This window comes from Balaenoptera physalus (genome assembly GCF_965194825.1).
Source record: "Balaenoptera physalus genome assembly, chromosome: 19".
NCBI classification, from domain to species: domain Eukaryota; kingdom Metazoa; phylum Chordata; class Mammalia; order Artiodactyla; family Balaenopteridae; genus Balaenoptera; species Balaenoptera physalus.
Genome location: NC_138900.1, coordinates 48144313 through 48170846, shown reverse-complemented (window position 1 = coordinate 48170846; position 26534 = coordinate 48144313). Strand labels below are relative to the sequence as shown.

At 41.2% G+C, this 26534-nt stretch overlaps 1 protein-coding gene across 1 annotated transcript in view; it reads left to right on the top strand.

Moving 5' to 3' along the window:
- Nucleotides 1-26534, top strand: part of LOC309649477 (uncharacterized protein) — a 664470-nt gene that overhangs the window by 45049 nt on the left and 592887 nt on the right. The window contains exon 2 of the mRNA XM_082439534.1: nucleotides 4965-5017. The gene's annotated coding sequence lies outside the window, so the exon portion shown is untranslated. The remainder of the gene's footprint in view (nucleotides 1-4964; nucleotides 5018-26534) is intronic.

Genomic DNA, 26534 nt, shown 5'->3' with positions numbered 1-26534 from the left:
GCTTTTGAGGACTCTACTAGCAAATGAGCTTCAAACTGCCCAATTAACTAAGAAGACATTAATATAAGGAATTGTGGTAAGCTTTAAGTATAGAATTACTTGCAGAACTAACAAAAAATAAACAATTAATGGGAGAGAGAATAGTCTGTAGTGGCTAAATTCTCTGACAGTGTAAATAGATTGCAGCTATAAAAGTGCGAGGAGAATAAGAAGATAAAATTGAAAAAAAATTCTTTTTAAAAAAAATTTTATTGAAGTATAGTTGATTTACAATGTTGTGTTAATTTCTTATGTACAGCAAAATGACTCAGTTGTGTGTGTGTATATATATATGTATATATATATATTCTTTTTCATATTCTTTTTTCCATTATGGTGTGTCACAGAATATTGAATATAGTTCCCTGTCCTATACAGTAAGACCTTGTTGTTTATCCATCTTATGTATAATAGTTTGCCTCTGCTAATCCCAAACTCCCGTTCCTTCCCTCCCCTATCCCCCCTCCCCCTTGGCAACCACAGGTCTGTTCTCTATATCTGTGAGTCTGTTTCTGTTTCATAGGTATGTTGATTTGTATTGTATTTTAGATTCCACATATAAGTGATATCATATGATATTTGTCTTTCTCTTTCTGACTTCACTTAGTATGACAATCTCTAGGTCTATCCATGTTGCTGCAAATGGCATTATTTCATTCTTTTTTGATGGCTAATATTCCACTGGATACATGTACCATTTTATCTTCTTTATCCATTCATCTGTTGATGGACATTTAGGTTGTTTCCATGTCTTGGCTGTTGTAAATAGTGCTGCTGTGAACATAGGGGTACATGTATCTTTTTGAATTATAGTCTGGTCTGGGTATATACCCAGGAGTGGGATTGCTGGATCATATGGCAACCCTATTTTTAATTTTTTTGAGGAGCCTCCATACTGTTTTCCATAGTGGCCGCACCGAAAAAAATTTCTTTTTAACTTTCAGTAATCATATTGGTGATGGTAGTATTAATATTATTACTCTGAAATTATTATGTATGTAATGTGCAATAAAACAAAGAAATAATTATGAGATATTCAGATTCTATCTTCTCCCGAGTCTTTAGAATCATTATTGTTTGTGTGGAAGAAAGAAGACACAGATGTAATATAAAAGTGGTTGTGTGCAAACCCCGTAGTCTTGAATTCAAATCAGAAGTGCCAGTCAGTATATATTCATGTTATGCACATCTGTTCGTATCACTTTTGCTAGATAGGATGAGATATAACTCATCCTTTAGATCCTTTAGATGGCTGAAGAATATTCAGTTATATGGTTTTACCACAATTTATTCAAATATATATATATTTCCTCCCAAAATTTTACTATTACAAATCATGTGGCAATGTGTTTCCGAGTATATGAAAGAATATTTTTGAATGAGAAATTCCTAGGAATAGAATGCAGCGTCAAGGACTATGATCTTTGAAGTGTATTATATAATTGCCTTCCAAGGAGGTTGTATCAATTTGCATTTCTACTATGAATGGCTGAGAGTACTGTCTTCCCACAATCTCATTAACCTATTTTCAGTCCAATGGGGAATATATTGCTTTGATATATATTTATTTGATCATAAAGAGAATCTTTTTTCAAGTTTATAGGCCATTTGTATTTCTTCTTTTGTGAATTGCCTACTTAAAATTTGACTCATTTAAAGTCAAATGCTTTTATTGTTTATTTGTAGGCACTTTCGACATATTAAGGGTGTTTATACTTTTTCAGTTGTACATTTTGTAACTATTTTTCCTTAATCAGGCACTTATTTTAATATAAGAGACTTAAAATTTTTATGTAGCCAGACTCGTCAAACCCATTCCCCTTTTAATGACTCCTGGATTTTCTGTAACATTTAAAAAAATGGTCTACTTTACCTCCAAGTCATAATAATTCTCTCATATTTCTTCTAGTAGTTTTACAGTTCTTTATTTTACATTTAGATTTTTAATCCACTGAAACTTTATTATGTGTGGAGTGAAATAGGAGTGTATGCATGTATGTATCCTATCTATGAATCATCTATCTATCTATCTATCATCAGTCTGCCCAACAGATAGGCAACTTTCCAACAACCTTCAGAAAATAGTCTATCTATTCCCCCTTGATTTGAAAAGCCACTTTCTACTCACTAAATTATCATATGTAATAGGTGTTCTTTATACTTCATTATGTTACACTGATCTAAGCCTGTATCTTTGCTGGTACCATAGTCTTTTTTTTTTTTTTTTTTTTCTTAATGATGAGGGACAAGAGTTTGTAAAGTTTTTTTCTGTTCACGTATGTAAATGGGCCAAGACAACAGACAGACCTTGTTATATCAGCAATCTGCTCTATAAATCCTAGGCTCCCATTCCAGCTCATCCCTCTGGCTTCTTGGGTCCCCTTTTTGGCGTCCTGGTTCCCCTTAGCCTCTCGGTCTTATTTATCCCTCTAGGGGCCATTTCAGGTATTTCTATACCCTGACCAAATCTGTACCAAACTTTGAATTATTTTAGATTAATATACATTTCAACATTTGGAACTTGCTCTCAAGTTCCCTGCAGTATTATTCTTTCACATATGTCTTCACTATTCTTGCACATTTGCTTTCCAAATGACCTTAATGATCAATTTGTTAAATTAAAATAACTATTAGGATTTTGATTGAAATTGCATTATATTAATAAATTAATTTGGGCAAGAGTAAAGAAATATACAGTGCGTATCTTCACATCCAAGAATATCATCTCTCACTCTAGGTCTTTTGAAAAATGCCTTTCAGTACATTTTCATAGAAAGTGCTTGTGTTTTTCTCATTAAATGTATTTTTAGATGCAATATAATTGCTGTGGTATTTTGAATGTGGTTCTGCTTTCCAGTATATATATTTTTTCAGTATGTTTTACAACTGATTTCTGCTTATATAAAGTTAAGTTATCACATTGAAAAATATTTACCCCCCCGAAAGCAGGAGGCAGAGTCCATTCTTGTGGAGACCTTGAGGGATGGGAAAGGTGGGCTGGGGAAACACCTCTCCTGGGAGCATCACATGTGATTTTCTTCTCTTCTCCCACATTTGAGGGCTGGCTCTGTTACAAGGTGAGCCTCATTCCAGGGTGGATTTTTCCCTTGCTTGAGCCTTGGATACCACTAAGTCAGCACGTCAGCTCGCTCAGTGACCTTCCAGAATCTCCAGGCATCTGTGAGATTTATAACAAAATGCTACTCCTCCCTTTCCCAAGCCTCCCATCCTGTGCTCAGAGATGAGGTATCCATGGCATTACTGGTGGCCCAGAATAGTATCTATTTGCATCACACAAGTCAACATTTAATATGTACTATGTAGTCTTTCTTGATAAAACTTCTAAGTATACTTTATGGCAAGAGAGTTTAGATATTTCCTATAATATTAGATACTTTCAGGAGTTCTGGGGTAGGGAATATGCCAGCTTATTATACCTCGTGTTGCTAATTCCCTGTGGAAATTGGTACAAAATTGCACTGACATGGGCGGGACAAAACCTTAGGTGGTAAGTGAAGACATTGGGGTCTGTATTTACACACACACACACACACACCCCTTTCCTGGCTTTCGGGTAGGCTCAGTACCCAGCAGGCCTGAAGTCATGTACAGAGCCTTCACAATGAATAACTGTCTAACAAGTTGTACAATTTGGTTTAATGGGATGTCTGATGAGTAACACATGGTTGTTTGTCAACTAAAAATATGTTGAAGACCTTTCAGCAAACCAGGGGAGACATCTCTTGTGTCGCGTCTCACAAACAGCTGCGCCCTGCCCTGGGTACACATAATTGCTGAAACTGATTGGGGAGGGCTGGAAGTGTTGATGCTGTCGTATTAATTTGCTCCATAAATCAACACATGAACTTGACAGCCCTTTAAAATCTTTATCATCATGCATTTATCTTTTCTGTTCGGAAGGAGCCTTATCTGACTTCGATCCAAAGCAACTTATATTCATTAAGCAAATATTTCTTGAGCATTGACAGGTGATGAAGATTAGTATTGGCAGGGTCTGGGACCGTCTTCAAGGAGCTCACAGTCTCACAGGGAAATAGACATACAAGCAAAAAATTGCAACTTAGTGTGATCAGGGCGGTGATAGGCATTGAGGTAGTGTTGCTGCAAAGATTCATTCATTCTTCAGTCATTCATTTATTCATTCCACAAAGACTAAGACCTGCTAAGATAGAGGTGTGGCCTCTGCAGACACAGGACACAGTGCCTACTTCAGAGAGCTCAGTCTAGGAGCAAGAAAGAGACATACAAATGGATTATAAACAAATATAAGCTATGGCAATCTGTAGCGGGTATGGTGGGACAGGCCAGAGCAGGGAGAGGTCATCTCATGTAGGGGAATCAGGGAAGACTTAATAGGTGAAGTGGTGCTTGAGTTAAGTCTTGAAAGATGGGCAAGTGTTTATATCCTGGGCGGGTGAGGAAAAAAAATCAGTGATGGGAGTGGCATGTGCAAAGGCCCTTTTTTGCGGGGGGTGGGCGGTGCAGAGAGAACAGATTGTTTAGGACCAGGAAGTAGTGTGGCACGAACTGAGCATGGTGTGAGGCGGCTGTGGTGAGAGGGGCGGCCAGAGAATCAAGTGCAGGTCACATCATGAATGGTCTTAAATGCCCAGCCAGGGAGCCTAATGTTTTCCCCAAACCTCATTCACAGTCAAGTCCCAGCTTTGCTCTTCCTTCCTCGCATTAGAAATGTCAGCTCTGATTGTTTATGTGATGTAAAACACAAAGCAAAGTCTCAGGCTTGAGAATACCATGCACATGAAATAGAAAGCTTTGAATTAAGTTTGATTGCCTGTTTATGAGTTTTTTGGCTTGCTTATCTGTTCACTTTTTTATCAGGCCCCACCTTAGAACTAAAGAATCAATCTGAATATTAACAAGACATTCCCTCCTCCCCCCACCAGGTGATTCGATGCTGAATTAAGTATGAGGAGCATTGGTCCCCCAAAAGAGCCAGGTAAGTCTGACTTCAAAATTTCTCCTCTTTCTAAGACCTCATGTTGCTCTATTTTTGGTTACCTCCCAGGTTTATTCCTAAATATCATGAACAGTTTTGACCAGGAATAATGGATCTGTCATCAGAGGGTACATATTTCTACCTATAGTGTGAGTTTTGGGTTTAAAGTGCTGATACGGTTTGTGACTGATCAGAATGGAAAATAGCACATGGGGCTCCCAAATTTGTAAGGCTATGAAAAAGTCTTCATGGAAAATAGAGTAGAAAATTCTTCATTCTAACACAGATTCAAGTGGTTTCTTTTTAAGCTTTTTTTTTGATGTGGACCATTTTTAAAAAATATTTATTTATTTATTTATTTATTTTTGGCTGTGTTGGGTCTTCGTTTCTGTGCGACGGCTTTCTCTAGTTGTGGCAAGTGGGGGCCCCTCTTCATCGCGGTGCGCGGGCCTCTCACTATCGCGGCCTCTCTTGTTGTGGAGCACAGGCTCCAGTCGCGCAGGCTCAGTAGTTGTGGCTCACGGACCTAGTTGCTCCGCGGCATGTGGGATCTTCCCAGACCAGGGCTCGAATCCATGTCCCCTGCATTGGCAAGCAGATTCTCAACCACTGCGCCACCAGGGAAGCCCCGATGTGGACCATTTTTAAAGTCTTTATTGAATTTGTTACAATATTGCTTCTGTTTTATGTTTTGGTCTTTTGGCTGCAAGGCATATGAGATCTTAGCTCCTGGACCAGGGATTGAACCTGCACCCCAACATTGGAAGGCAAAGTCTTAACCACTGGACTGCCGGGGAAGTCCCTCAAATGTTTTCTCATGAAAGAAAATTCTGATATTAAAAAGAAACCCATACTGGGCATATACCCAGAGAAAACCATAATTCAAAAAGACACATGCACCCCAATGTTCATTGCAGCACTATTTACAATAGCCAGGTCATGGAAGCAACCTAAATGTCCATCGATAGATGAATGGATAAAGAAGAAGTGGTACATATATACATGGAATATTACTCAGTCATAAAAAGGAACGAAATTGGATCATTTGTGGAGACAGTTGGGTCATTTGTAGGTCCATTTGTTAATGGACCTAGAGACTGTCATCCAGAGTGAAGTCAGAAAGAGAAAAACAAATATTGTATATTAACACATATATGTGGAATCTAGAAAAATGGTACAGATGAACCGGTTTGCAGGGCAGAAATAGAGACACAGACGTGGAGAACAAATGTATGGACACCAAGGGGGAAAGTGGCGGGGGGGAGCGGTGGTTATGGGATGAACTGGGAGATTGGGATTGACACATATACACTAATATGTATAAAATAGATAACTAATAAGAACCTGCTGTATAAAAAAAATTCAAAAAAAAGAATAAAAATAAAATAAATAAAAAGAAACCCAATCTTATCAAGCCAATTTATTGGGCAATGTTTGCTGACGTTGCAAAGTATTTTCTTCTTTAACTACTCAGTGTGCTTACTTATTCATTGATTGATTGATTCATTCATTCCACAAACATTTGTTGCCTGTGCTGTGTCCTGGAGACAGAGGAGTAGTACATGGTCACTGTCCTCAAGGAGTTCATGATCTGGAGGAAGAGACAGATAAAACACTAATTACAACCCAATGTCATACGTGATAGATTACAGCCCTTTTGTGACACAGACTTTTCTGCTGGTCCCAATTTCAAGCATTTTGTTTAATGTGTAGACCACATACGTGAGGGTCTCAAAAAGTTGTCAAATTTGTGTACTGTCACCTTAGTTATATTCTAGTTATCAACAAAGTGCTTGGGAGTAGGGGAGTGGTACAGAGAAAGGGGTAACTTTGCTGGCTGGTGACAATTCATAGGGTTGATAACCTTCATTCACTCATTTGATAGATCTTTACTGAGGCAGGTATAGGAGTGGGGGACCGGGGGATTGGGCAGATTCTTGCAATATCAAGTATAACCTGTGGCAGAGTAAATGTCTGTCAATACATTTTTTAAAAATAAATTTATTTATTTTATTTATTTATTTTTGGCTGCATTGAGTCTTCGTTGCTGCACACGGGCTTTCTCTAGTTGCGGCGAGCGGGGGCTTCTCATCACAGTGGCTTTGCTTGTTGCAGAGCACGGGCTCTAGGCACGCGGGCTTCAGTAGTTGTAGCACGCGGGCTCAGTAGTTGTGGCACGCGGGCTCAGTAGTTGTGGCTCATGGGCTCTAGAGCACAGGTTGAGTAGTTGTGGCGCATGGGCTTAGTTGCTCCACGGCCTGTGGGATCTTCCTGGACCAGGGTTCGAACCTGTGTCCCCTGCATTGGCAGGTGGATACTTAACCACTGCGCCACTAGGGGAGCCCTGTAAATACATTTTTGATGGTGGTTTTTGTTTGAAAAATCTGAATGACCAAGGGGGATTGGGGATTAGGAATGAACAAGATATCATTGGTTCCTGTCCTTTGTCTACCAGAGAAGATGCTGCTAAATATATAATCAGATGATAAATCAACTAATTCTGCTTGTGACAAACATTTGGGGGAGGTGGAGAGTTCTATGAGAGTATGTGATGAGAGAGGTGACCCAGCCTGAAGCGTCAATAAATGCTTCTCTGATAACTGGAAATGTATAGTCTTTGACTTACATCACCCCATTTCCTCCTCCCCCAGGCCCTGGCAACCACTACTCAATTCTCTATTTCTGTGAAATAATTTGTGTGTGTGTGTGTGTGTGTGTGTGTTTAGATTCCCATATAAATGATATCATACAGTATTTGTCTTTCTCTGTCTGATGGCTTATTTCACTTAGCATAATGCCCTCCAGATATATCCATGTTGGTGCCAATGGCAGGATTTCCTTCTTTTTATTGGCTGAATAATATTCCATCATGCATGTGTGTATATATATATATTTTTAAAATTAATTAATTAATTTATTAATTAATTTATGGCTGTGTTGGGTCTTCGTTTCTGTGCAAGGGCTTTCTCTAGTTGTGGCAAGCGGGGGCCACTCTTCATCACGGTGCGCGGGCCTCTCACTGTCGCGGCCTCTCTTGTTGCGGAGCACAGGCTCCAGACGCGCAGGCTCAGTAATTGTGGCTCACAGGCCTAGTTGCTCCGCGGCATGTGGGATCTTCCCAGACCAGGGCTCGAACCCGTGTCCCCTGCATTGGCAGGCAGATTCTCAACCACTGCGCCACCAGGGAAGCCCGTGTATATATAGTTATAGCACATTTTCTTTATTCATCCACAGGTCAAAGGTACAAATTTTTAATTATAAGAAGAGTAAGTTCTCAGGATCTCATGTACAGCATGGTGACTGTAGTTAATAATACAGGATCGTGTACTTGAAAGTTGCTGAGGGTAGTTATTAGCCACACACACACACAAAATTAAGTATGTTAACTGAGGGAGGTGATGTTTATGTTAATAATCTTGATCTTGTTAATCATCCTATAATGTATATGTATAACAAATCATCACATTGTACACTTTAAATATATGCAATTGTATCTGTCAATTAGTCCTGAGTAAAGTTAAAAAAAGAGAGAAATGCTTCTCTGAGGCTATGACGCATGAGCTGGTACTTGAAGGGAGACTACTGGAGGGAGGTGCATTCCAGGCAGCAGGAACGCCAGGTGCAAAGGCCCCGGGGCACAGTGGAACTTGGTGCATTCCTCCAAATGAAAGCTAGTGTGGCTAGAAGAACATGGGCCATCTTGGAAGTTAGCTGTCCTCCTTACTTGGCGTTTGTTTAAATACTGAGTTCTCTCTCAGCCTTGTGGACAGGAGAGATGTGACAAAATAGAAAGAAACCTGGCCCAAGAGACCACTTACCAGTTATTTAACCATGGACACTGACCTCAGTTTCCCCATCTACCCCAATGGGGTTTCCTGCTCCCCCTCCCCCCGCTTATCTACAAGACATTGTGGATGGGAAAGTGCTTAGAAGCAGTACAAACTCTATTGTTATGAACTGTATTGTTATGAAGTCCCTGTCTCACCTTCTGTTACCTCAGGGATACATCTGTGGGGTAAAGCGAGGTAAAGTGGCTATGATCTTGGCTTCCATGTTGAAGGGTGGTGGTTAATTAAAAAGACTTAAGTTTTTCTTCTTAAGCACACAATAGCATTGTGGAAAACAGCTGACTGTCCCCAGCTGCCTGTAAACACCCAACCGGAAGCAGCAGACAAAGAGCTGATTATGACAGAAAGGCACCAGGCTGTTAGTGCTGAGCTGACAGATGTCATTAGCAAGTGGGAATGAAAGGGAAATTGGCCAGTTGCTGGGAAAGACGAGCCTCTCTGCACTTCTTAGAAATCCAGTGGGCAGTGCAATAGGGATGGCACTTGGATGGGGTGAGGGTCATGGTTGGGGATAGGGGTGTCTCAACCATAGATCCAGACCGTCTCCAGCACTGTGGGGACATGAGGATGTAATTATTCTCAGATCGGGAAGAGGTGGGAACCAGGGGAAGGCAGTAAATGAATCAAAGTTTAACTCTGAGGATTAACAGTTGAGGTACAACATGATGGGTTGAATGATGTCTCCCCCCACCCCGCGCCCTCCCCCCCAAGATATGTTGAAGTCCTAACTCCGAGTACTTCAGAATCTGATCTTATTTGGAAATAGGGTCTTTACAGAGGTAATCAAGTTAAGATCAGGTTGTTAGGGTGGGTTCTAATCCGATATGACTGATGTCCGTATAAGAAGGGGAAATTTGGACACAGAGCCAAACACACACAGAGGGAAGACGGTGTGAAGACCCACAGGGAAAAGATGGCCATATAACTGGAGTGATATATCTTCAAGGACTATATCAAGGGATGCCAAGGATTTGGCAAGGGATGCCAAGGACTTCTGGTCAACACCAGCAGCTAGAAGGAACAAGGAAGGATTTTCCCCTAAAGTTGTCAGAGAGAGCCTGGCCCTGCAACACTGTGATTTTGGAGTTCCAGCCTCCAGAACTATGAGACAATACATTTCTGTTGTTTTAAGCTACCCAGGTTTTGGTACTTTGTTACAGCAGCCCTGGGAAACTAATACAAAGAGCTTTCCATGAGGATCGTTTAACTTCTCAAACTTCTCCAAAAAGACAGAGGTATAATATTTTTGCCACAGATATGAGGGAGGCAATCATTTTCTCAGAGCCACTGCCAATTCATTCAAATACTTATCATATCCCGACAGTGCCCGCCTGCATGCATGCCTACTCTGTCCAGGCACCATGACAAGTAAAACATCTCAGTGGGGAGTAAAAGTAGATGCTTCACAGAAAAGCAGACCTGGACCAAATGTCTGCTCTGCTACTCCCATGCTGTGTGATCCAGGGCATGCAACCTTCTCGAGTCTCAGTTTTCATGTCTGTAAAAGGAGGATTATACCACCACTCTCCTGGGGTGCTGGGGAGATTCGTTGGGAATATGTATGTGAGGTGCTTAGCCCTGGCCAACCCGAGGAAGTGCTACAAAACTGTGATGCATTATGATTACTATGATCCTATCCAGCAGCTGTTTTCTTCAGCTGCAGGCATTTACTGGCTTGATGATCACAGACTGTGGGAGAAGATGTTCAGTGACACCAAAGTCTAACTCCCATAACTGACACCTTAGAGGATGGGGAATGGACACAGCTGGCCGTTTGCAGCCTCCCGTCTCCCTGGTGTCTGACTCAAGGGCCTGGGTGTTTTTTTTGCTGACTTCAGGCTTCTCCTAAACTCCACTCTGAATGCTGCCTGCTATGCTGAGAATCTCTTATAATCTCTTTCCCCTCTCTCCCATGGAAGCTCACAGTCCTTCATGTTGGTTAATCTATTTATTATTTACTTATTTATTTAATTTATTTTTGGCTGCGTCGGGTCTTAGTTGCGGCACGCCGGATCCTCGTTGAGGCAAGCAGGATCTTTCGTTGCGGCGCGTGGGCTCCCCTCTAGTTGTGGCATGCGGGTTTCCTCTTCTCTAGTTGTGGTACGCGGGCTCCAGAGCGCGTGGGCTCTGTAGTTTGCGGCACGCAGGCTCTCTAGTTGAGGCGCACAAGCTCAGTAGTCGCGGTACGTGGGCTTAGTTGCCCCACAGCACGTGGGATCTTAGTTCCCTGATGAGGGATTGAACCCGCGTCCCCTGCATTGTAAGGTGGATTCTTTACCACTGGACCACCAGGGAAGTCCCCATGATGGTTAATCTAAAAGGGATGCCTACACTGATTAAAAAACCTTACACAAAAGTGTGAACAAATGATAGTTCATACTACTCCTTGGGGTTTTACCATTTAAAATAGAGTTTGTTAACTTCAAAGAAGTTCTGTTTGATGGAGTGGTTGTGGGAAATATGTTTGTGGTCTGGATTTGGGGGATGGTACCTGCTATAGACTGAATGTTTGTGTCTCTCCCCGCTAATTCATTTGTTGAAACCTAATCCCCAGTCGAATGGTCTTTGGAGGTGGGGCCTTTGGTGATTAAGAGCCCTCATGAATGGGATTGGTGCCCTTATAATAGAGACCCAGAGAGCTCCCTTGCCCCTTCTGCCAAGTGAGGACACAGCGAAAAGATGGCCCTCTATGAACTAGGAGGTGGGCCCTTGCCAGACACTGAATCTGCCGGCACCTTCATCTTGGACTTCCCAGCCTCCAAAACTGTGAGAAGTGATTTCTGTGGTTTACAAGCCACCACTGCTATGGTATTTTGTTATAGCAGCACACGTGGGCTAAGATGGTATCCCTTTCTACTAAATGAACCCCAGAAAAAGACAGTGTGTCAGCAATGTAACACATTGTTTGTGAAAGGCTGCCCCTATGGTCTCTCCCATGACAAGCCACTGGCTTGGCCTCAGTTTCCACCTTCTGTACAGGATAGGAGGATTGTTTGAATTAACCAAAGGCATCTTGGCTTGCTTACTTGCTATTCCCAGAACTTGACTTATTCCCACTCCTGTGAGGCTGTTCCCTATGCCTTTTCTTTCTCTGTGTATTACCATTTTCACATTAACGAAGTCAAACCCAAACAGGACCCATGACTGGAGAATATGGGAAACTTTATTTCAGTTATTGTCTCAAACCAGCAATAAAAAGAGAATTCCTCCTAAGGCTAACTCTGGATTTGGCCCTGATATTCCCAGACTCTGACTTTTCACCTACCATTCCCTCTACCTGGAGTGTCTTTTGATTACCTTGACCTCCTGTTCAACTCCTACTTGTCTTTCAGGGCCCTGCTCACCTGTAACCCCCTCTCCGAAGCCTTCCATGCTGCTCTGTATCCCCGCTGAGGTGCTGGTCACATGGGATTGTTCACATATCCGTCTCCCCCTCTAGACTGTGAGGTTCTTGGGAAAGAGGACGGATCTAATTCAGAGGCCCAGGCATATAGTTGGGATTATTAACAATTGATGCACAAATGAGTAGATAAATGGGTGGAAAGAGGCAGAGAGAGATGGATGGATGGATAGATGGATGAATGGATGAAGGTGTGAGATAATTTCAGCATCTCTGACCCTGCTTCAGGTAGGGATGGAATTTACCTACAAGTTTGTGTTATCTTTTAATGTGGATACAGGTCTGCTCATAGCCAACATGAATGAGATAGATAGATGATGGATGGATGGATGGATGGATGGACAGATAGATGAGAAAGAGAGAGAGAGAGATTGATCGATCTACTATGGCGTGAGCAACTGAGAGTTCGTAACCTTCCCTGATGCATTTCATAAATAGAATGTATTAACTCCGAAGAAGATGGACTTGGTAGACTGTGTGGGAAATACTTTTGAGGACCACATTTGGGGGCAGTACCCCTTTGTCCTGCTTCTGTCAGAGGTTCCAAGCTTGCTCACCTGCTCCCACTTCCTGCTCTGGGTCTGGACGGCTCGCATCTCTGTGGCCTCCTGTCTCCTCCCTGCCTTGCCCTCCCGGCTGGATTTGACCTTCTCTGATTCGACCTGATGGGTCTCAGCTGGACCTCCCAGCTCCATGGGTGCTTGGGTGTGGCAGCACCGGAGGAACAGAGGGCCCAGTGGGAAGTCCCTACTCATGAAGGGCTGGAGAAGGAACAAGGGGCTCCGAGCTGGACCACCTGCCCCGGCAGCTGGGATGTTTGGAACGTGTTGCTCTCTGACGCTGCTAAGCTGGTGGCAGCTTTCAGACAGACACCCCGTGCGGTCTTCTGTGTGTGTTCTTGCTCTCTTTTATCTAAGATGAGTGGTGATTGAGGCTGGAGAGGAGCCTGTTGTCTGGAAAGAGAGCTGACCAGCAACAGGTTTTTATAAAATCCATGGTTCTTAAAGGAGAGAGCTCTGTCGATTTTGGGGTCCTAAAGATCCACTTTACACAAAACCTATATGTGCCTTTGTCTGAAGGGCAAGGGGGGCGGGTGGTCTCTTCCCCAAGGCTGAACTGTATTTGCAGGCAACCCCACCCTCCATGTATAAAAGGCATCCAAAGAAAGCCTCAGGCTAGACTAATCTGACTCCTTAAACTTGAGAGATTTTTATTCATGTTAGGGAGACTGAGATAACTTATTAGATAAAACAGTACTTGCGAACTTGGCAACCTTTAGCCAGGCCATCACTTCCCCTGCCTGGGTTTCAGTTTTCTTACCTATACCATTGTTAGAATGCTGCTGTCATACTTACTTCACGGAGCTGTGCAGATCAAATAAGTTCACATGCATTGTAAAATGTTAAACAAACGCTAAGGGTTGATGGTCATTATTATGAACATAGTACCAACCATCCATCTCAGAACCGAGGAAGTCTGCAAAGTGACCTGGAGAATTAATGGGACCAATGATAGTTATCCTTCGACATCCATCTCTTCACAATTGTCTGCGTCAGAGTCTCTGGGACTGGATGTGGAGAGGGGTGGGCAGGTAGTAGAATTGCAGTGAGTTTCTCTTCTTGGTTTTAGCATTTCTAGTTGAGGTTGTGTGGGTCGGTAAAGGGTGTTGTTAGAATATGAAACCCTAAGTCACATGAGGAGAGAATTACTGGTATTCAAGGCCTTCCAAAGTCTGCCCGGCAGGCCCTCACCCTCTGCTTTCCACTTTTACAATCATATTTTGTCTTCTCTAGACTTAGCTCTTTGCTACACTGAGGGACAGCCTTATCCTGCCAGGGACCCATCTAGTCTGGTCCCGTCTCCATATTTGGATCACACTTTTCCTTTTTCAGGAAGTGCGAAGTTGTGCAAGTCTGAGATTTTATCACAGCCAGGGGACCCAGGAATTCCTGAATTCTCGTGTCTATCCATTCTCCCTTCTATGATGTCCAGGAGGGAAAGCTATTCCCAGGATAATGAGAAGAAGGAGAAGGAGAAGGAGAGAAGGAGGAAGAGGAAGGGGAAACGGAAAAGGAAGGTAGCAAAGGGGGAGGGGGAGAAGGAAAGTTTGTTACATTGTTTAAGGGAGATTTAACCCCAAGAACTATGGTGGATTTCTGGTGTACCAGGCTAGACACTATGAAGAACTCCCTTTCGAAAATCTAAGTGGACTCAAGAGACATCAGAGTAGCTCACTCCATCCAAGTGCCTTAAGAACAGACCCAGGGGCTTCCCTGGTGGCGCAGTGGTTAAGAATCTGCCTGCCAATGCAGGGGACACGGGTTCAAGCCCTGGTCCAGGAAGAGGCCACACGCCGCGGAGCAACTAAGCCAGTGAGCCACAACTACTGAGCCTGCGCTCTAGAGCCCGTGAGCCACAACTACTGAGCTCATGTGCCACAACTACTGAGCCCATGCACCTAGAACCCGTGCTCCACAAAAGGAGAAGTCACTGCAATGAGAAGCCTGCGCACCGCAACGAAGAGTAGCCCCCGCTCGCCGCAACTAGAGAAAGCCCGCATGCAGCAACAAAGACCCAACGCAGCCATAAATAAATAAATAAATAAACAAATTTATTAAAAAAAAAAAAAAAAGACCCATCCTCAGCAGGGTCACCTTGTTGAGGGAAAAACTATACTCAGAGACCCTGGCAGACAAGTTTTGAGAGCATCAGAACAGGACTGAGGCCCCATTTCTGGAGCAGAGCTGTCCCAGGCTGTCAAAGCCGGCTTGATGGTGTGGGGTGGCCCCTGAGTCTGGACCCCTGCAGGAGAACAGAGAGGAGGCAAAAGGGACAGAAACCCATGTCCCTGCTGCAGGTCTTGCCACTCTGGCTGCGTGGAAGGCAGAGATAGAAAAGAAGAGGCCATGTTCATACGAATTTGATGCCACTTCCAGCCCAGAAGGACTTTCTCCCCCACCTCCCCACCCCTTTTTTATTGTTTTGAAAGTAAATTTTTAGTTTAGAACAAGAAGAGATATAACAAATCACTCATTTAAAAAAAAACTGACAAATACAGTGAACATGGTAGAAACTTAGAAAAGATAATTTTATTATTTTCTTGACATATCTCTAATATTTTTCTCCTATAATCTTTGGCTACATACTATCATTGTCTTCATATGGCCACAAATTTATATTAGTTTTCTATAGATAGAGGGATAATTCAGTCTTTCCTCTAGCATGACTGATGGAAATATATTTATTATTGTTGCTTTAAAACAGTTTTTTCCCAGTTTCACTACTCTTTATTGGTAATAGTATATATATTTATAGGAATTCTGTCAAATTTGGGAAAGCATTCTATCAGGTTTCTTATCCATAGAATCTCTTACAATTTCAGAGCAGATTTTTTTAATGCAGTTGCTAATTTTAAAAAATATTTTTTATTGAGATATAGTTCATATATCATGAAATTCATCCCTTTGAAGAATATAATTGACGAAGTTGTACAATTATCACCACTATCTAATTCCAGAACATTTCCAGCACCTCCAAAAGAAGCTGGGTACCCGCTGGCAGTCACTCCCCATTCTTTTGTCCTCCCCAGTCCCTAGCAGCCACGATTCTACTTTTTGTCTCTATGGATTTGTTTATTCTGAACATTTCCTGTAAATGGAATCATACGATATGTGGCCCTTTGTGTCTGACTTCTTCCACTTAGCATAATGTTGCCAAGGTTCATCCATGTTGTAGCATGTGTCTCTACTTCACTTTTTTATATGGCTGTATAATACTTCATTGTATGGATATACCACATTTTGTTCATCCATTCATAAGTTGGTGGGCATTTGAGTTGTTTCCATATTTTGGCTGCTATGAGTAATGCTGCTGTGAATATTCATGTGCAATTGTTTTCAAGGACATGTTTTCATTTCCCTTGGGTATATGCAGAGGAGTGCAATTGCTGGACCATGTGGTAACTCTATTTAACTTTTTGATCTTGAGACTTTCTTTTTTAAAAATTTTTTATTGGAGTATAGTTGATTTACAATGTTGTGTTAGTTGCAGGTGTACAGCAAAGTGAATCGGTTATACATACACATTTATCCACTCTTTTTTAAGATGCTTTTCCCATATAGGCCATTATAGAGTATTGAGTAGAGTTCCCTGCGCTATACAGTAGGTCCTTATTAGTTATCTATTTTATATATAGTAGTGTGTTTACACGATGGGCAATGATACCTCTTCACCTTGAAAGCAGGTTAAGGTTGGGTGGTGGTGTGGTGAGCTGGGGGAGGGGACTGTTGAGCACTCAGCGGAGGTCTTCCGGTGCTCCCTTCTCTCTTTTGATTGCCCAGAGCACTGTGTCCTGCGTCAGGGACACAGCAGGAAAAATAAACACATTTATGGGTTGCCTTTCTAAAAGGTAGAAAATGAAAGTAATTGTATTTAGTCCCACTAAATGCATTCTTGCCCTTTTAATTACTTAGCCTAGTGCTTAAGAGCGAGCTGTAGACCTGGGCTGCATGGGTTGGCGTCCCAGCTCCACTACTAACTAGCTGTGGACCTTGATTAAGTTACTTAACCTCCCAGCGCCTTGGTGTCGTCACCCATAACATGGGGAGACGCTAACACTAATACCTTCCTGTGGAGCTGTTGTCCTCACATGATAATACATGTGACATGTGAAACAGGGTCCCTGGCAAATGCTCAGCCTAAAGTGACCTTCAAAAGGTCACTCTGAGAGTGGGTGTGGAGGACAAGTAGGCAAGGGTGGGAGGGAGGAGATGGGGATAATGGTTAAAAGACTCTTAATCATTCAGTCTGTAATCAATAAGCAATTTGCTGGTGTTTCATGAGCCTTTAATCAGATAATTTGGGGCCATGATCCAGTTTTGATGTCATGTGAAACACATGGAGTGTATTTTATTTCACTTTACTTTACTTCTTTTTTTTTTACTGTTTTATTTCATTTTAGTTATTCATGCTACCTGGTGGACTTTATTTTATCATAGTTTCTTCATAGTGCAGTCAAGGACCTGGATAATTGATATGTTTTTCTAGGGCCCCTCCCCCTATCAAACACACATTATAACACTTGATTTTATGGGCTTCAAGTACAAAACAAGATCATATCATGTTTTATTTGAGTCCTACGATCAAAATGTAACTCTGTTCCCTGTGGCCAGGAGGTCTCTGAGGTGGAGGCTACTTGTCGCCCTCCTGGCCCTTCCATTACATGGAAAGGAGGGGCTGCTGAGAGGAGGGGGATTGTCCAGTGAGGGGGCCCCAGGTGCAGGCAGAAATCCACCTCTGAGTGAAGTATGTGGCTCTCCATCAGTGCACCTGGCTCTCTCCTGGCCATCAGGGGAGATTTGCACACTAGAAGCGTGAACATGGGCGTATTCATGAGGCTCATGCACAGAGGATCCAGTAGCTTCCAAGAGTAGCCGTCATCCTTTGTTCAGATTCCACATGCAGCCTGTGACCATAAATTGGATTTCCTTGGTCCCTTGATAGTGGGACCGAAGCTCTCTGGGAACAGGTATGGGTGTTCCGATAGTGGAGATGATCCATCCACCTGTGGGAATCAATGCTGTGCGCTCAGGGTCTGTGTGAGGAGCTTCACGGGATCTGGTCACCTCAGGGCACACGGACAAACGCCAGTGTCCAGCCCTCCGCAGCCGCAGATTTCTCTGCAGCTGTTTCCCTGAATCCAGGAAGAGTGGCCTCTGTACCTCTCATTAGGCAAAAGGCTAGTGTCAACAGCCATCAGTTTAGTTAACTGCCTGGGCTGATATTTCTGTCCCCAAATGAAGGGACATTTAACTTCCAGCTAAAAGCATCACTAGGAGTCTTTAGTAAAACCAATGCCAAGTTGATTTGTTTGTTCGATCCTGGTAAAGAGATAACATGGGCTTGTTTATGCTTATTTTTTCCCCAATACAATCATTGACTTTACCTAGAGCTTTTTAAAAAATGAGCTAAAAGCCGCAGTTGAGTTAATAAACAGAGTTGAAAACCTCCAAACTGATAATGCAGGTGCCATCTACTGATTGGCCACCCTTGATGGACATGGCCCAGCAGGTGACTCTTGGCTGCATTGTGCAGGGCAGGGACTCTGTTTTCTAGAAATCTACATTTCTTTTAGACCCCTCTTTTAGTCCAGAGTCTGGGCCCTTGGGCACAATCAGTGTAGTTGCGTGCCTTCCAAGAATTTAATATCATCGTCAGCCTGGCAGGAACTTAGCTTTCTTACGAGTTTTGGGAGGTTGTGAGTGCCATCCACCCCACATTTAGATTCCCGCTGGTGACAAGCCTGGTTCCTCTGTGTGAGCATTGCATTTTAACAATGACATTAGCTAATTTTATTGAAAGCTTAAGATGAGACCAGCATTGTTCTGATCACTTTATGTGCCCTATGAGACAATGGTGTTACTGTCCCCATTTTACAGATAAGGAAATGGAGATCCAGAGAAGATAAGCAACTTGCCCAATAATAACTAACATCACAGAGCTCTTTTCCTGTATCAGACTCTCCACTCTCCATGTGCCGGGTTCTTCACATTACCTTTATTAAATCTTCAATGATATAAGTACTATTATTATTTACATTTTTGTTTATGAGGATGCTCAGGTGCAAACAGATCAACTAACTTATTCAAGGTCACAGAGACGATGTAAGTCAGGCTTGGGCAATACCTTGGCCAGGGTTGTTTCAGTTCTCAACCATCATGCTATCCCACCCCTCAGGAGATATTTAACTAGAATAACTTGGTTATTTGTGAGCTTAGATATGTTGTTGAATTTTCCCCTTCAAGGCGTAATGAATTGCCTAAAATGATTATTATGCTTTGTCCATAATTTATTTTCATTTCTGAAGCCAGTCTGCAGAAACTTAAAATATATCAGACTGAACACTAAATGAGATTTCTACAACCTTTTTGTAAAAAGTAATCGGCAATATCCATTAAAACAAATAACACACTTATCTTTTTTATTCACTATTCCCACTTTGGGAAATTCTTCTATAGAAACAAAAGCACCAGGGAGATTAAGTATATGATGAAGGAAGTTTTTGTAGCATTGTTTGTAATAACAAAAACTGGGGCGAGCCTGACAGCCCATCATTGGGGTGGAGGGAGTGGAGACTTGTGAGTAGATGGATAAAGCTACTACAGTGGCTAAATCCCATTGTCCATAGAATGGGATGTTGTGTAGCTATGACCTGGAGTATGGTTAGGTGATAGAAACAAGTAGCAGAAACACCTGCAGAGGAAACAATTATTTAAAAAAACAAGCTAGTGTCACACACCTTCCTACATACATGTGCATTTGACTGTTTGAGTCTTAGAAGCATGGAGAGGGGTATGGAAGGACACACTTGCTGTTAACATTCATTACATGGGAGGTGGCCCATGCAAGGGGAAGAATGAAGTTGGGGTGCACTCTTTTTTGTGTGTGTGTGAAGGTTTTTTAAAAAAATTAATTAATTATTTTTAAAATTAATTAATTATGTTTATTTTTGGCTGCGTTGGGTCTTCGTTGCTGCGCACAGGCTTTCTCTACTTGCGGCGAGTGGGGGCTACTCTTCGTTGTGGTGCACAGGCTTCTCATTGCAGTGGCTTCTCTTGCTGTGGAGCACAGGCTCTAGGCACGCAGGCTTCAGTAGTTGTGGCTCGTGGGCTCTAGAGCACAGGCTCAGTAGTTATGGCGCACGGGCTTAGTTGCTCCACGGCATGTGGGATCTTCCTGGACTAGGGCTCGAACCCGTGTCCCCTGCATTAGCAGGCGGATTCTTAACCACTGCGCCACCAGGGAAGTCCAAGGGTGCGCTCTTAATTTTCTGTGTTGTTTCATAGGAGGTGTTGAACCTGTACATTTGAAGCTTTAAAAAAAACTTTTAAAAACGGAAGTATAATTTACATAGTGAATACTTAGTTCGGTACGGGCATGCATAGCAATATCTTAACTGTACAGCTCAATCAGGTTTGACAAATGCTTCCAGCCCTGTAACCCACACCCCTGTCCAGATATAGGACACCTCCACCACCCCAGGGAGCTGCTTTGTGTGCCCCTCCCGACCCCCCATCATTCCCTGCTACCCCCTCTACCAGAAGCAACCACTGGTTCGATTTCTTTCACCATAGGTTAGCTTTTCCTGTTCTAGAACTTTATGTAAATGGACTCAAACCGTGTGTACTCCTTTGCGTGGCTTCTTTTGCTCAACACAGTGTTTCTGAGATTCATCCACTTTGCTGCATAAATCAGTAGTTCGTTCCTTTTTGTTGCTAGGTAGTATTCCACTATATGGATAAACCACAGTTTATCCTTTCTCCTGTTGATGGACATTTGGGTTGGCTGTTATGAATAAGCTGTTATGAATGTTCTTGTATAAGTATTTTTTCCCTGTGGGCGTACGTTTTCATTTCTCTTGGATAAATACCTGGAAATAGAATTGCTGGGTTGAAGGGTAGGCATATAGGCATATGCTTAACTTTATAAGAAACTGACAAAGTTTTCCAAACTTCTCGTAATTTTGCACTCCCGTCAGCAAAGTGTGAGAGGTCAGATTGCCCCACGTCCTTACCTGGCAGTTTGATACTGTTAGTTTTGTATTAGTCAATCTATTGGGTGTATAGCAGTATCTCCTTATAGTTTTCATTTACATTTTCCTAACGACTCATAATGTTGAGCACTTTTTCATGTCCTTAAATGCAGACTTCCTGGTTCCAGCTATATGGTTAACCTTATATGAATACCACATTTTCTTGATTAATGTAGCTTTATAGTAAGTTTTGAAACCAAGTGGTGTAAGTCCTTCAATTTTTTCTTCTTTTGCAAAATTGTTTTGTTCTGGCTCTCATCAAAGTTTTGGTTACAGTTCTTACATATATTTTGTTAAATTTATCCCTATATCATGTTTTTTGATGCTCTTATAAGTAGTACTGCTAAAATTACAGTTTCCAGTTGTTTCTTGCTAGTATGGAAATACAATTAATTATTGTATGTTGATGTTGAGGCTGTATCCTGCAGATTTGCTAAGCTCACTTTTTAGTTCTGTTTTTTTTTTTTTCTCAGCTTCCTTAGGATTTTCTACATACGTGACTATGTTACCTGCAAATAAACAATTTTATTCCTTCTTTTCCAATCTGTACACCTTTTTTTTTTTCTTTTACCTGCTTTGATGCACTGGTTAGGACTTCCAATAAATGCTGAAGTGGTGAGAGTAGGCATCCTTGCCTTGTTCTCTACCTTAGGGAGAAAGTATTCTGTGTTTCACCATGAAGGGTGACATTAGCTGCAAGGTTATTATGGGAAACCCTTATCAGATTGAGGAAGGTTCATTTTTATTCCAAGTTTGCTGAGCATTTTTATCATGAATAAGTGTTGGATATTGTCAAATACCTTTTCTGCATCTTTTTTTTTTTTTTTTTTTTTTAATATTTATTATGTAGTTACTTTTTATTTATTATTTATTTTTGGCTGTGTTGGGTCTTCGTTTCTGCGCGAGGGCTTTCTCCAGTTGCGGCGAGTGGGGGCCACTCTTCATCGCGGTGCGCGGGCCTCTCACTATCGTGGCCTCTCTTGTTGTGGAGCACAGGCTCCAGACGCGCAGGCTCAGTAGTTGTGGCTCGCGGGCCCAGTTGCTCCGCGGCATGTGGGATCTTCCCAGACCAGGGCTTGAACCCGTGTCCCCTGCATTGGCAGGCAGATTCTCAACCACTGCGCCACCAGGGAAGCCCTTCTGCATCTTTTGAGCTACTCATAGGCAGTTTCTCCTTAGTCTGTTAATATGCCAAATTATATAGATTGATATTTGAATGTTAAGCCAATCTTGTAATCTTGTGATAAACCTATTTCGTCATGATGTATTATTTTATATATCTATATATTTCAATTTGCTAACACTTTATTAAGGATTTTTGTATCTGTGTTCATGAGGGATGTTGGTTTGTGGTTTTTCTTTTCTTGTAATTTCCCTTTGGTATGGTTTTAGTACCACAGCCGTGTTGGTCTTATAAATGAGTTTGTCAGTATTTTCTTCCCCTGTTTTCTGGAAGAGTTTATGTAGAATTGGCATTATTTTTTCTTAAGTGTTTTTATATGATTCAGCAGTGAAGCATTATGCATCTGGAGTTTTCTTTGTGGGAAGGTTTTTGATAATAAATTTAATTTCTTTAGTAGGTACAGGGCTAGTTATATTTTGTATTTCTTCCTGTGTCAGTTTTGTAATTTATGTTTTACAAGAAATTTGTCAATTTCATTAAATTATTTAATTTAGTGGCATAAATTGTTTAGAATGTTTCCTTCTTTTTACTGTTGCAGTGTAGATAGTGATGTCTTCTATTTCATTTCTGATATCGGTAAATTTGTATTGTTGCATGGTATATATTTTTTCATCTTTTTATTTGTCATTTATCTTTTTCTTCATATTTAAAGTGAATCTCTTGTAAACAGAGATTTATAATTAGATTTTGCCTAAAAAAAACCAACCTGAAAATCTCTGCCTTTACGTTTAACATGATTATTTGTATGGTTGTGTTTAAACTTACCATCTTTCAGTTGTTTTCTGTTTGTCTTCTTTTTTCTTCTTTCCTGCCTTCTTTTGGACTAATTGAGCATTTTTTTTGATATTACATTTTATCTTTTGTATTGGATTTTTACCTATACTTATTTGTTAATGTTGTATCACTTACAAAATAATCACATATTGAATGATTTAAGAGCCTTGCAGTAGCGTACGTCCATATGCCCATCGTATTCTTTATGCTACTGTTTTCATATATTTTACTTTTATATATGCTATATTCCCTGAAATACATTGTCGGTTTTGTAAGCAGTCAATTGAATTTTAGAGAAATTTTCCTTCAGCCTGAATAACTTCCTAAAGAAAAAAAAAAAAATTTTGGCATTTGTCTACTGGTGATAAACTTTTAAAGTTTTTGTTTATTTAAAAATGTTTATTTGTATTTTCATTTTAAAAGATATTTTCACTGAATTTGGAATTACAGTTAACAGTTTTTTTTCCACTTTAAAGATGTTCCATTATTTTCAGGTTTGCATTATTGCTGATGAGGAGTCAATGATAAGTCGTATCATTTCCTGCTCTGTAATGTGTCCCCCCCCCCCTTTGGCTCCTTTAAAGATTTTCTCTTTCTCTTTGGTTTTCAGTTATTTTATTATGATGTGCTTAGATTTGGTTTTCATTAAGTTTATCCTGCTTGGATTTTGTTGAGCATCTTGAACCTGTGGATTGATATTTTTCATCAATTTTGGACAATCTTTGGTATTACTATTTCTTTAGTTTTTTGGGTTTTTGTTTGTCGGTTTGTTTTTTTGGACCCAAATCTCTCTCTCCTCTTCTTTCGGCCCTCTATTTATCCAAGAGGCCACTGAGGCTTTGTTTATTTAAACAAATTAATAGACCTTTGTGGGGGAACAGTTTTAGATTTAAAGAAAAATTGAGTGAAAAGTACAGAGAGTTCTCATATACCCCCTTACTAACACCTTAAAGTTTCTGCTGTTTACTTTTTATTGGGGTATAGTTGTTTTACAATGTTGTGTTAGTTTCTGCGATACAATGAAGTGAATCAGCTGTATGTATACATATATCCCCTCCTTCTTGGACCTCCCTCCCACCACCCCACATCCCATCCATCTAGGTCATCACAGAGCACTGAGCTGAGCTCCCTGTGCTATACAGCAGGTTCCACTGGCGAGCTGTTTTACACATGGTAGTGTATATACGTCAATTGCAACGTACCAATTCATCCCACTGCCCCTTCCCCCCACCCCTGTGTCCACATGTCCGTTCTCTTCATCTGCGTCTCTATTCCTGCCCTGCAAATAGGTTCATCTGTACCATTTTTCTAGATTCCACATATATCCGTTAATATACAGTATTTGTTTTTCTCTTTCTGACTTACTTCACTCTGTATGACAGACTCTAGGCCCATCCACATCTCTACAAATGACCCAATTTCATTCCTTTTTATGGCTGAGTAATATTCCATTGTACATATGTACCACATCTTTATCCATTCATCTGTTGATGGACATTTAGATTGCTTCCGTGTCCTGGCTATTGTAAATAGTGCTGCAGTGAACATTGCGGTGCATGTCTCTTTTTGAATTATGGTTTTCTCAGGGTATATGCCCAGGAGTGGGATTGCTGGGTCATATGGTAGTTCTGGTTTTAGTTTTTTAAGGAACCTCCATACTGTTCTCCATAGTGGCTGTATCAATTTGCATTCGCACCAACAGTGTATGAGGGTTCCCTTTTCTCCACACCCTCTCCAGCATTTATTGTTTATAGATTTTTTGATGATGGCCATTCTGACTGGTGTGAGGTGATACCTCATTGTAGTTTTGATCTGCATTTCTCTAATAATTAGTGATGTTGAGCAGCTTTTCATGTGCCTCTTGGCCATCTGTATGTCTTCTTTCGATAAATGTCTGTTTAGGTCTTCCACCCATTTTTTTTTTTTTTTTAATTTATTTTATTTATTTATTTATTTTTGGCTGTGTTGGGTCTTCGTTGCTGCGCACGGGCTTTCTCTAGTTGCGGCGAGCGGGGGCTACTCTTCGTTATGGTGTGCGGGCTTCCTCATTGCAGTGGCTTCTCTCATTATGGAGCACGGGCTCTAGGCACGCAGGCTTCAGTAGTTGCGGCACGTGGGCTCAGTAGTTGTGGCTCACGGGCTCTAGAGCACAGGCTCAGTAGTTGTGGCACATGAGCTTAGTTGCTCCACGGCATGTGGGATCTTCCCAGACCAGGGATCGAACCCGTGTCCCCTGCATTGGCAGGCAGATTCTCAACCACTGTGCCACCCGGGAAGCCCTTCCACCCATTTTTTGATTGGGTTGTTTGTTTTTGTGATATTGAGCTGCATGAGCTGTTTGTATATTTTGGAGATTAATCCCTTGTCAGTTGCTTCATCCACAGATATTTTCTCCCATTCTGAGGGTTGTCTTTTCGTCTCATTTATGGTTTTCTTTGCTGTGCAAAAGCTATTAAGTTTAATTAGGTCCCATTTTTATTTTTGTTTTTATTTTCATTACTCTAGGAGGTGGGTCAAAAAAGATCTTGCTGTGGTTTACGTCAAAGAGTGTTCTTCCCATGTTCTCCTCTAAGAGTTTTATAGTGTCCGGTCTTACATTTAGGTCTTTAATCCATTTTGAGTTTATTTTTGTGTGTGGTATTAGGGAGTGTTCTAATTTCATTCTTTTACATGTAGCTGTCCAGTTTTCCCAGCACTGCTTATTGAAGAGACTGTCTTTTCTCCATTGTATATTCTTGCCTCCTTTGTCATAGATTAGGTGACCATAGGTACATGGGTTTAACTCTGGGCTTTCTGTTCTTCCATTGATCTATATTTCTGTTTTTGTGCCAGTACCATACTGTCTTGATTACTGTAGTTTTGTAGTATAGTCTGAAGTCGGGGAGCCTGATTCTTCCAACTCTGTTTCTCTTTCTCAAGATTGCTTTGGCTATTCGGGGTCTTTTGTGTTTCCATACAAATTGTAAAATTTTTTGTTCTAATTCTGTGAAAAATGCCATTGGTAATTTGATAGGGATTGCACTGAATCTGTAGATTGCTTTGGGTAATATAGTCATTTTCACAATATTTATTCTTCCAATCCAAGAACATGGTATAGCTCTCCATCTGTTTGTTTCATCTTTAATTTCTTTCATCAGTGTCTTATAGTTTTCTGACTACAGGTCTTAACATCTTGCATTTGAATGCTTCATTTGCTATAATTGATATACCTACACTGATGTGTCAATATCACCCAAGGTCTGTAGTTTACATTAGGGTTTACTCTTTGTGTTGTACATTCTATGGGCTTTGACAAATGTATGATACATGTATCTACCATTGTCATATCATAGAGAATAGTTTCATCATCCTAAAATTTCCTTGTGCTCCGCCTATACATCTCTCCCTCCCATCCCCCAAACTCCTGGCAAACACTGATCTTTTTATTGTCTCCATAGTTTTGCCTTTTCCAGAATGTCATGTAGTTAAAATTATACAGAATGTAGACTCTTCAGAGTGACTTCTTTTACTTAGCAATATGCATTTAAGTTTCCTCCATTTTGTTTCTGTTTTTTAAATTGAAGTATAGTTGATTTATAATAAGTCTCCTCCATGTCTTTTTGTGGCTTGATAGCTCATTTCTTTTTAGCACTGAATCATATTCTGTTGTGTGGCTGTATCATGATTCGCTTATCCATTCACTTATTGAAGAACATCTTTATTGCTTCCAAGTTTTGATAATT